The sequence below is a fragment of the Canis lupus genome, chromosome 8 (assembly GCF_011100685.1).
Source record: "Canis lupus familiaris isolate Mischka breed German Shepherd chromosome 8, alternate assembly UU_Cfam_GSD_1.0, whole genome shotgun sequence".
In the NCBI taxonomy this organism is placed as follows: domain Eukaryota; kingdom Metazoa; phylum Chordata; class Mammalia; order Carnivora; family Canidae; genus Canis; species Canis lupus.
The window spans coordinates 39,995,733-40,008,817 of record NC_049229.1 but is presented as its reverse complement, the minus strand read 5'-3'; the positions used below and the strand labels follow the sequence as shown (position 1 = coordinate 40,008,817).

Sequence of the window (13,085 nt, the reverse complement as noted above, 5' to 3'; positions counted from 1 at the left end):
AGTAAGGAAAAATTTAATTTGTAAGTACAATATAAAATATTAAATTATTTAACTATAGATAATTTATAATCTAAGTAGGAGAGTCTAGAATACCAAGTTTAACACATCTAGAAGATCATTTTAATCACCTAGTTACAAATTCCAATTTTCAGAAGAGAACAATGTGAATCACTGTGGCAATATAAGTCCTAAAGCATTGTTTTCTAATCATAGAAGAAAAAAAATACATTTTCAAGATCCAACAAAAGTTAATTAGCACTGAGGGAGAAAAGATAAAATACTCCTTAGAAAAAGAAGAGAGAAAAAAAAAAAAGAGACTGAAACTTCTGAAAACCCAGGTAAGGAAATGCACAAACATAATAAAGCTAAATAAAGGAGTGCCTGGCTGACTCAGTCAATAGAGCATGCAACTCTTGATCGCAGGGTTGTAAGTTCAAGCCCCATGTTGGGCACAGAGCCTACTTAATTAAAGAAGAAAAGAAAGAAAGGAAAGGGAAGGAAAGGGAAGGAAAGGGAAGGAAGGGAAAGGAAGGGAAAGGAAGGGAAAGGAAGTTAAAGTACTGAAGGAAGGAAGTCAAGACTGCCTTGTTACATGAAGGGAAGAAGTCCTTGGACATTCCTTCCCTCCTTTCCCTTCCGTGCTTCCTTTCCCTTCCTTTCCCTTTCCTTCCTTTCATCCTTCCCGTTCCCTTCCCTTCCCTTCCCTTCCTTCCTTCCCTTCCCTTCCCTTCCCCTCCCCCCTCCCCCACCCTCCCCTCCCCCCTCCCCCCTCCCACTCCCTCCCTCCCCTCTCCCCCCTCCCTCCCCTCCCCTCCCCCCTCAAAAGACCAAACATACTAAAGCCTAGAAAAGCTAAATGCACACACAGTGTATCAATCACAGTGATAACAGAGTAACAGTCTCACCAACCTAACAGTACTGCACTCATGAAAAAACATTATTATTAAAAGCACAATGATACAGAATCAGAAAACAGACTACTAATTACATAAAGCACAAATTTAAAGAGAAATTATGATCACAACTATGTCAAAAAAAATCTATCTATGAAAAAGAACTAGAAGGCACATATACTCACACATGGTAACTATGGTCATGTTAAACTGTGGGATTAAGGATGATTCTCTTATTTTAACAAACCAGCTGCCTGGCCTTTTTCCAGGCGGCCGGGAAGATGGCAGACATTCAGACCAAGCGTGCCTACCAAAAGCAGCCAACCATCTTTCAAAATAAGAAGAGGTTCCTGCTTGGAGAAACTGGCAAGGAGAAGCTCCCGCAGTACTACAAAAACATCGGTCTGGGCTTCAAGACGCCCAAGGAGGCCATTGAGGGCACCTATATTGACAAGAAATACCCCTTTACTGGCAATGTCTCCATCCAAGGGCAGATTTTGTCTGGTGTGGTGACCAAAATGAAGATGCAGAGGACTATTGTCATCCGCCAAGACTCCTCCACTACATCCGAAAGTACAACTGCTTTGAGAAACGCCACAAGAACATGTCGGTGCACTTGTCTCCTTGCTTCAGGGATGTCCAGATTGGCGACATTGTCACAATGGGTGAGTGCCGGCCCTGGAGCAAGACTGTGCATTTCAACATGCTCAAAGTCACAAAAGCTGCTGGCACAAAGAAGCAGTTCCAGAAGTTCTGAGACAAGACTTCTGTCTACACCCCTGAAGAAAATAAAACTATTTTCCCAGTCAAAAAAAAAAAAAAAGGTTGCCTGAATTACCTATAACATAGTGATTTTTTAATGTAACATTTTTTCAAAAGAAAATAAATTACACTTTACATATAATTTACACCAATTTCTCTTTTCATACTTCCACCGAGATACCGAAGCACTAAATTCAAGATACCTAAGCACTAAAATCATGACATACATTAAGTTTTTTTACATCACATAAAATATAAGGATTAACATTATTACTCTATTCTCTGCTCATAAAAATAATTAGTAACAGTGTACTACTTAAATTAAGACACCCAATCTGAATGAGCCATCCAATTAATTCTATATATCCGAAGCATCAGCACAAGGTTTTAATAATCATCAGAATCATCAGTTATCCTAAGTACAAATTAGTGAAACTTGACATTACCCTACATGTTTAAGAGTATAAAAATGAAACTATCAACATAGGAAACAAAGGTTGCCATTGTCCAGAAATAGTAACTGGGCTAAGAATGAGTCATTTCACCAATAACAAGAATCAGCCCTAAAATCATTTTCCCTCTGAAAAAGTTCTTTACTTATTTTTACAGATTAGAATACACTACCTCAAACTATGCAAACCTAAAGCCAGAAAGCAAATTCCAAAATACTGTCAAATCAGACAGAAGGTATCATACCAAGTTTTACCATTACAAAATTGCCAAAAAGAGTCAAAAGTAATCATCATTCATGTCCAACATGTAATGAGCCGGAAGGGAAGGGAAGGGAAGGGAAGGGAAGGGAAGGGAAGGGAAGGGAAATAGACCAACATGGAAAACAAAAAAAGAAAGAAAGAAAATCAACACCTCTTCTTAGAGCCATCAGAGAATTGAGCTCTGAGGGCAAACTGCTACCCTGAATACTAGAGAGACAAACAGGCAGATGCAGACAGAAAATCAGTGTGGGAGATATAGAAGCCCAGAAACATAATAAGCCCTCAGCTGGAGCCAGTATCAATAAGAATACTTTAACAGTAATAGACAATTTGCTGGAGGCTCTGTGTCAACTAGCTTGGAACGAAAAATGGAGAGAGAATCCAGTCTTTGAGAGGTCCCCATGCTTTCCTGACTTTTTACATCCAAAAACCCTATCAGGTTCTCACTGGGAGGATCTGAGAAAAATTGGTTTCTGGAAAGGGCAAGGGAAAAGTAACCACCTTGAAATATGCCCAGAATTCTCTGTTCTTTACAAGGCCTGCCTGAAAAGAAAACTATTTAATAAAGCCTAACAAACTAGAATTTTATACAGCCTAACCAACCAGAGTTTTACAGAATCTAACCAAACTGAGGGAATGGAAACATCCAACTCCAACTCCTCTGTCCTTCAACATGGGGTAACAGAGAACCAAATCAGGCTCACTAAAACACTGGGACCTAATACCATCCCTTACCACCACATTACATCATTATAAATAAATGAACTGCAAGCCTCAGATTCTATTAAAGGATTTTCTACAAAACCCAGAAACAACTGAGCAGACAAAAACAAAAACACTAAAAATTTTAGTTTCTGACACCACTGATTCAGAATATAGTAAACAGCCTAACTCATGGCCAGATAAACATAAAACCTCACACTAAAGGCCTATTTAACTTCAGTTTGTTTTACCTAACATATCTGGCTGACACCAAATATTACAAAACACTGTAAAAACAAAAACTATAATCTGAAGACACAAAGCAAGCTTCAAAACCAGACTCAGGTACAGCAGAGGTTATCACTGAATTTTAAAATAGCTAAGGTAAATACACTAAGGGCACTAATGGACAGACCCATTGAGGCACCTCTTTTTTAACATATTTTTTAACGTATTTTATTTCAAGTATTGCTACAGTGTTACTGCAAATGTTATATTCTAATATGTCTTCCAAAATTTAAATAAATCACCTTTGTTGGAGTATCTAGTGATCCTCTCTGAATCACCCAAATACCCACCCTGAAAACAGGGGCCTGGGAAAACTTGTCTGTTATTGAAGAGCTATATGTCGGTAGATCCTTAAGTTCAAGCATTCCAGGGTTTCCCTATAAGATGGGTTTAAAACTGGACTGTATGGAATAAACCAAAAATCCATTTTCTTCCACTTCAGTCACTTTCGTGCAAATCCAAAGATGTTGGTTCAACTGACATTTATACCTACCACCAATACATAGACATTATTAATTTGTATCTTGAAAAAGCGTAGACAGAACCACAGGTGGTTTTAGTTAAGTATTACCAAAAAATTTCCTCTTAAGTATCCACAGTATGTCTATGAAGTAATCATTATGTATTTTCAATATTATTCAAAGGAAGAATTCAAACAATAGTGCAGTGAGCTATTCAAAAATATAAGGAAAATCCAATGGAAGAAGAACTCAGCACCATGCTTTGCCTCACTAGACTATTATCACTCTATTAAGAATGTTTCTCAGATCCCTTGACTGAAGGAGTATTATGATAGACAAATGTAGGCAATGAAGGGAGAGCTACTCTCTCATCCTCACTTCAGAAAAGGTTATTTCATTTTCTGAACTCAGCTGAAAAAGAACAGCAACAACACATTTTTTTAACTTCAAGTGAATTAACTAACCTGAAGAATGTCTCCACTCCAAATATACTATTCGAATTGAAAAACAAAATATGGTTAAGTCAGAGAGATCAAGACTAACGCCATGTTTACCTAACATCTTCATGACTGATCTTCACCCAAGTAAATAAAACATAAATAAGACTACATTCACAAGTCAGAATCTATCATACCAGCACTTAAAGCATTCTCTATTTCATTTTTTTGTCACTCTAACAAAACTACTATCAATATAGTATATAGCAGACACTCAACAATTACCAAACTTCAGAATCTGAAACCTAGAAAGGCCCTTACAGATCATTTGGTCCATTCCTCTTCCATTTTACTTATTGAGAAACTACTACCTTGAGAAGACAGTAACTTTCTCAAGCTAGTTAATAGTAGAGTACAAACTAGATCTAAGGCAACTTGATTTCTATACTGGTATTCTTTCCACTACATCATCCTGTTGCCAAGAACTCTGAAGAGCCTGTGATTTTATCCTACATGCTAGCTAAGCAATCAGCCTGCCACAGTCATGGATACTGAGAAACATCATCATCTAGCCACACACAACTGAGATACTGAAGACTGAAACCACATACTTCCTTGTATCCTTGCACTGGGTTGAATACTGTCCCCCTAAAATACATTAACTGTCAACATGACCTTACTTGGAAATAGGGTCTTTGCAGATATAATCAAGGTAGCATGAGTTTACAGTGGATTAAGGTGAGCCCTAATCTAGTGACTAGCGTCCTTATAAGAAGAGGGAAACTTGGATACAGATACAGAGGGAAGACCACCATATGAAGATGGAGGTAGAGATTAGAATTATATTGCCACAAACCAAAAAACACTAAGGACTGCTTGTAAACACCAGAAGTTAGAAGAGAGAAGAAAGAATTCTTCCCTAGAGCCTATAATTTTAAGCAAGAAGTATGTGATTTATTATAGCAACCCTAAGAAGCTAATATACCTACACACACATCTTCTGGTATATAATAACAAGATTTGGGGACACCTGGGTGGCTCAGCAGTTGAGCGCCCGCCTTCTGCCCAGAGCGTGATCCTGTAGTCCCTGGATTGAGTCCCATATTGGGCTCCCTGCATGGAGCCTGCTTCTCCCTCTGCCTATGTCTCTGCCTCTGTCTGTCTCTCATGAATAAATAAATAAAATCTTAAAAAAAAAAAAAAAAACACAAGACTTATTACTCCAATGTCCTCATTAGCATAATTCTACTATTCCAGGAGATTCTTGCATAAATATAAATTTGATTGTTCATTACAGAAGCTTCAGGAAAGACCCATCAACTCTTCAATAGGAAGCATCAACAATTTTCAAATCCTTGCCTTTCTGTTTCCACCAATTCTAAACTATTACAATATTCAATTCTAAGCAAGCCCCATCACCACCACTTAAGACTCAAACCAAACTTCAAATTCTCAAATTTTGACCTTGGCTTTGCCCTTCTAAGATACCAAAAGGCTTTTTTAAGGTGGTATTCTCCTTCACAGCAATAAGCAATAAACTCAGCTTTATTTTATCAATAGGTTGTGTTAGTGATATTGGCAAGTCAGCATAAGATAATCCTAACAGAAGTTATGACACTCCTGGGTCAGAGACAAAGAATAGTTTAGTACTCAAAATAATAGCAGTAGCCAGAGTATCATCATTTGCACTGGTTCCCCAAGCTCTAATTCTTAAAAGGCAACACAAGGTGAGCCAGTGATGCCTGCATACACAGTAGGTTGCATTACAGGAAAAGAAAATTGAGCTTACTTATGAAACCCTACTCTGGTTTACAAGCAAATGTGCCCTATCTTTTCCCTAAAGGGATTATCTTGAGTATCCTGGACAGCACAGAAATCTGTAACCTGTCCTTAGGAAAACACTGTTTCTATCTTCATAGGCTGTTTGCTATACAAATTTCCTTGAAAAGACAGCCCCAAACAAAAGCTATCAATGCTTCTGCTCAGAATATGGGCAGAAACACAAAAGATTCATGCAGAAAAAAGGAAAAAAAAAAAAGATTCATGCAGAATTACCTTCAAATAGGTGTCTCCCTTTGTCCTAAAGGGCTAGAAATTCTTAGGAAATCAGAATGAAATTAGCATAATACAATGAATAGAAGATTTACAAGAGAAAAAATTAGAGCAAAGAGGTGAACTTTCTGTATAACTACAATCACAAGAGTCACAATCTCTTTATATGTCTATATATCAAATATCCAAAAGTAAATACTTATATGTTATTTTAAAATGTCACATTTCTAAAATAGTATCTTGAACAAGTTTTTTGTTTGTTTGGTTGGTTGTTTTTTTGTTTTTTGTTTTTTTTGCTAATATTCTAGGCTTGGTAGTGCTCATGAGAAAAAAGGAAACTGGTAGTTCTAAACTTTGCTAATTATACCTATAAACATGTTTATTAGTGAAATCCAGAGCAGAATATAATACATTATTTTAGGGTGCTTAGGGTTTAAATAAAAAAAACTAAGGTCCATACTTAAGTATTTGTGAAACTAGAGGTCTCATTTAAATTTTATAGTTTTAAATTAATCTACATAAAAGTGTTTTGAGATAGTTTAAAAAATTATTTGTTAGACTTCTCTAGCTATATTTAAACATCAGCATTTTTTATGCATCTGTTTGAAAACTGAGATCATATCTCATACCATTTCAATAGTGACCTGTTCTAACTTAAAGTCAAATGAAAAAGAAATTAAAAACTGAGTTGTGTAAGCAATTTTAAATTGAGCAATTTAACAAAGCTGGAGGTATCACAATTCAGATTTCACACTATCCTACAAAACTGCAGTTTACAAATCAAAACAATATGGTACTGGCCCAAAAAGAGATACATCAATGGAACAGAATGGAGACCCCAGAAATAAACATATGCTTAAATGGTCAATTAATCTATGACAAAGGAGGCAAGATAGGCAATGGGGAAAAGATCCTCTCTTCAATAAATGGTGTTGGGAAAACTAGACAGTGGCTTGCAAAAAAAAAAAAAGAAGAAACTACATCACTTTCTTACACCATACACAAAAAATAAACTCAAAATGGATTAAAGATCTCAATGTAATACCTGAAATCATAAAACTTAAGAAAGAAAAAAATAGGCAATGATCTCTTGGACATTGATCTTAGTGATATTTTTCTGGATAGGTCTCCCCAGGCAAGTAAAACAAAAGCAAAAATAAACAATTGGGATTACATCAAACCAAAAAGCTTTTGCACAGAGGGAAAATAGAAGAAAAAGAAAAAGAAAAAGAAAAAGAAAAAGAAAAAGAAGAAAAAGGAAAAGGAAAAGGAAAAGGAAAAGGAAAAGGAAAAGGAAAAGGAAAAGGAAAAGGAAAAGAAAAAGAAAAAGAAAAAGAAAGAAAGAAAGAAAGAAAGAAAGAAAGAAAGAAAGAAAAACTATCAACAAAATGAAAAAGCAGAATGAGAGAAGATACTTACAAATGAAAAATCTAATAAGGGGCTAATACCAAAACATATAAAGAACTCATACAACTCAACACCAAAAAAAACAATCCAATTAAAAAATGGGCAGAAGACCTCAAAGAATATATACACAGTCAACAGAAACATGAATATCACTAGTCATCAGAGAAATGCAAATCAAAATCACATTGAGATACCACCTTATACCAGTCAGAATAGAATGGCTAGTATCAAAAAAAAAAAAGAAAGAAAGAAATAACAGGTGTTGACAAGGATATGGAGAAAAGGGAACCCTTGTGCCTGTTGGTGGAATTGTAAATTGGTACAGCCACTATGAAAAACAATATGGAGTTTTCTCAAAAAATTAAAATAGAAATACCATACAACACAGCAATTCCACTTTTTGGGTATTTATCCATAAAAAACAAACACTCTAATTTGAAAAGATACATGCACCCATATGTTTACTGCAGCATTAGCCAAGATATGGAAGTAACATAAATGTCCACTGACAGATGAATGGATAAAGATAATGAATATTACTCAGCCATTAAAAAATAATGAAATCTTGCCATTCATGAAACGGATGGAGAGTACTATGCTAAGTGAAATGAGTCAGATGGAAAAAGACAAGTACCATATGATTTCACTCATATACAGAATCTAAAAAACAAAACAGACAAAAGAAACAAGACTCATAAAAACAGAACAAACTGGTAGTTGCCAGAGAGGTAGGGGGATAGACAAAATGGATGAAGGGGATTAAGAGGTACAAATTTTCAGTTATAAAATGAATAAGTCACAGGATGGGGAATGCAGTCAGTAATATTGTGATACATTTGTATGGTGAAAGAAAATAATCACATTTACTGTAGTAACCATTACATAACATATAATTGTTGAATCATTACGCTGTACATATAAAACTAATATGTCTCATGGGATGCCTGGGTGGCTCAGCAGTTGAGTGTCTGCCCTTGGCTCAGGGCGTGATCCCGGAGTTCCGGAATCAAGTCCCACATCGAGCCTCCTGCATGGAGCCTGCTTCTCCCTCTGCCTATGTCTCTGCCTCTCTCTGTGTCACTCATGAATAAATAAATAAATCTTTAAAAGAATAATAATAATAATATAATGTTTCAGGTTCACACTGAGCATGGAGTCTGCTTAAGATTCTCCCTCTCCCTCCACCCTGCCCTTTACTTGTGAGTGTGCATGCACATGTGTTCTCTCTCTCTCTCTCAAAGAAAAAAAAAAACTTTAAAAAAAATTAATACTATGCTCTTTGGCAAATGGAATTTGTGTTCCCACATGCTAGCTGTCCATCCCTTTCCTAATATTTGGTTTTCAGTTATGTCTTTGATGCTATATTAAAAAGTTATGCCAGATAACTTATATAATTAATACGACATGAAAAGAATAGCTCAAATCTGAAGAAATCATGACTTCTGAGCATGTGTTGCATTTACCCAATGACCAAAAAACTGCTCTCTCGGGAACATCTTTAAAATGCTGAGACTCTGCCTAAAATGTTTTGCTTATTTTGGAGATGTTCCCTGAGAACACAATAAAGCGTACCCTTATATCTATAGAGATACTATGAAAGTCATGTAACTTATCTAAAACATTCAGAAACAACAGAACAGTTCAAAGTTGCAGACTCTTTTAGTCTCCAGCCTGAGGAGCTGGAATCTAAAGCAACATTCTCTGAGTCAGAGTATATGTTGCTCAAGATGTCTTTATTTCTGTAGCACATAAAGAATTAGATAATCCTTATAAATAATCAATAGCCTTTTTTTTTTCAATAGCCTTTTTGAGATCACAACATAGCTAATTGTGTATGTTCACAACTTCCCCAAGGCAAAAGTACAGTTTCCATCACTTTCAACCCAAATATTCCTTCAAGAAAGTTAAAATTGACTTTCCATGCCCAACCTTTGCCATCTTTAAGGATAAGTATGATCTTTAACATAAGAGAATTACTTGACTTTTCTAAATAGGTAGGTTTCAAAGCTACCATAAGAAGGTTAACTATACAGACCTATCTACACATTACTGATCTGGTACTATATTAAAGAAAGCAATGTGATTTTTCAATAGTCAGGAAACGCCACAAGATTCAATATTCCCCATTTCTAACAATTTTGTATCACCTCCCTTTACATACTCAAATTAACCATAAATTGCAGGTCTCTTCTCCTACCCACAAGATCTGTTTAAAAATTTTTTTGGTTATGTATTTTTTAAAATTTTTTTAAGATTTTATTTATTTACTCATGAGAGCCAAAGAGAGAGAGAGAGAGAGAGAGAGGCAGAGACACAGGCAGAGGGAGAAGCAGGCTCCATGCAGGGAGCCCGATGTGGGACTCGATCCCAGGTCTCCAGGATCACACCCCAGGCTGCAGGCAGCACTAAACCACTGCGCCACCAGGGCTGCCCTTGGTTATGTATTAATGCCATTTTTTAAAAGAAATGCAACTCCAACCCGAAAAAACAATAGTAAAATCATTGTGATCTTTTTAATAATGACAAATAACATTCTATTAATAAATTATATTAATAAAACACTAAGGATAATTCTACTGATAAATATTCTATTAATGGAATGATATTTTTTAAATGTGTAACTGCATGTTAAAAGGATTACACACCATCACCAAGTGGGATTTACTCCTGGAATGCAAGGATTATTAGACATGAAAATTCATCAGTGTAATATGCTACATCAACAAAATGAAAAACCCATATGATCATCTCAATTGATGTAAAAAAAAAAGCATTTGAAAAAATTCAATACCCTCTCATGATGGAACAGAAGGAAATTACCTCAATATAAGTCATATGTGAAAAACCCCCAGCAAATATCATACTCAATGGTGAAAGACTGAAAGCTATTCCTCTAAGATCAGGAACAAGGAAAGGAAGCCCACTTGCCCTGCTTCTTTTCAATACAGTACTGGAAGCTCTAGCCAGAGCAACTCGGCAAGGAAAAAAAAAATACAAGGCATCCAAATTGAAAAGAACAAAGTAAAATTATCTATTTGCAGATAATATGATCTTCTATGTAAGAAAACCCTAAAGACTCCACAAAAAAGGTCTTAGTACTAATAAATTAATTCAGCTAAGTAGCAGGATATAAAATCAACATACATACAAAAACAAACTGCATTTCTACACACAACAAACAATCTGAAAAGACAATTACAAAAGAATTCCATTCACAACAGCATCAAAAAGAAAATAATTATAAATTAACTTAACCAAAAAGGCAAAAGACTTTACAATGAAAACTACAAAACATTGATGAAAGAAATTAAAGAAGACATAAATAAATGGAACCACATCCCATGTTAGTAACACTGGAAGACTTAATATAGTTAAAATGTCATACTAGCCAAACAGATCAACAGATTCAATGCAACAAAACCCTAATCACATTTTTTGCTGTATAGGAAAATCCACCCTAAAATTCACATGAAATCTCAAGGGACCCCAAAGAGCCAAAACAATCTTGAAAAAGAACAGGAAAACCAGAGGGCTCACACTTCCTGATTTCAAATTTTACTATAAAACTACAGTAACATAAACAGTGTGGTGCTGGGGCACCTGAGTGGCTCAGTTATGATTAAATATCTGCCTTCAGCTCAGGTCATGATCCCAGGGTCCTGGGATCCAGCCCTGCCTTGGGTTCGCTGCTACTCCCTCTCCCTCTGCCCCTCCCTCCCACTTGTGTGAGGGGTATGAATACAGTCTCTCTCTCTCTCTCAAATAAATGAATAAAATCTTTAAAAACAAACAAAAAACAACAACGAAAAAAAATAGTGCGGTATTGCCACAAAAACAGACCTATGGACCAATGGAATAGGGAGCCTAGAAACAAACTTTCACATATATGATCAAATGATTTTTGACAAGAGTGCCAATAACCTTCAAAGGGAAAAAAGAACAGTCTTTTCAATAAGTGGTCCTAGGAAAACTGAATATCCACACAAAAGAATGAAAACTGAATTCTTACCTAATATATACACAAAAATTAACTCAAAGTAGATCAAGTATCTAATGTAGGACCTAAAATAATAAAACTCTTAGAAGAAAACATAGGACAAAAGCCTCATGACACTTAATTTACCAATGATTTCTTAGGTATGACACTAAAGACAGAGCAAGAAAAAGAAAGGAAAAATAGACAAACTCAACTTCATGAAAAACTTTTGTGCATCAAAAGATAACACCCACAGAGTGAAAAAGCAACACAGAGACTGGGAGAAAATATTTGTAAATCATATATCGGATAAGGATTATCCAGAATATATAAAGAACTCCTAAGCCTCAACAACAAAAAACAACTCAATTCAAAATTGGAAAAAAAGACATAAATAGATATTGTTCCAAAAAAGATATACAAATGGCCAATAAGCCCATAAAAAGATGTTCAATGGCACCAATCATTAGGGAAATGCAAATCAAAAGTACAAAAAAAAAAAACACACAACTACAATTTCATACCTGTTAAGATGGCTACTGTCAAAAAATAGAAAATAACAATTGTTGGCAAGGAGGTAGAGAAACTGAAACCTTTGTGCACTGCTGATGAGACTATAAAATGGTATAGCCACTGTGGAAAAAAGTATGGTGGTTCCTCAAAAAATTAAAAATAGAATTACCATATAATCTAGCAATTGCATTTCTGAATATATACTCAAAAGAACTGAAAATGAGCTGTTGAAGAAATATTTTACATTCATGTTCATAGCCACATTATTCACAATAGCTAAACTATGGAAACAACCTATACCCAACAAACAGTAAGTATATAAATAAGCAAAATGAGGTGTGTGTGTGTGTGTGTGTGTGTGTGTGTGTGTATACATATATATATGGAATAGATATATGGAATATACAATGGAATATTATTCAGCCTTAAAAAGAAAGGAAATCTTGTGCTATGCTACAACATGGATGGACCTCAAGGACATTATGCTAAGTGAAATAACCCAGTCACAAAAAGATAAATGCTATGTATTACTCCTCTCATATGAACTGCTTGGAGTCAAATTCATAAAGATAGAAAGTACAATACACTGCTTGCCAGGAGTTGGAGGGAATAGAGAATGGGTTGTTATTGTTTAATAGGTATACAGTTGAATTTTACAAGATGAAAAGAGTTACAGGAAGGGATGGTATGACTGCATTACAATGTGAATGTACTTAATACCACTGAACTGTACACTTAAAAATGGCTAAGATGGTAAATTTCATGTTACGTATTTTGTTTTATAAATATTGTTATATAGAAGTATTTTATCACCAAAAAAGAAAAAAAAAGAAAAAAAGTATGACTGAAATAATCACCAAAAACTAGAAACTCCCCAAATG

At 35.3% G+C, this 13,085-nt stretch overlaps 1 pseudogene; it reads left to right on the top strand.

Moving 5' to 3' along the window:
* Positions 1-1,154: 1,154 nt before the first annotated feature.
* LOC100687317 lies at positions 1,155-1,650 on the top strand (annotated as a pseudogene).
* Positions 1,651-13,085: the final 11,435 nt, after the last annotated feature.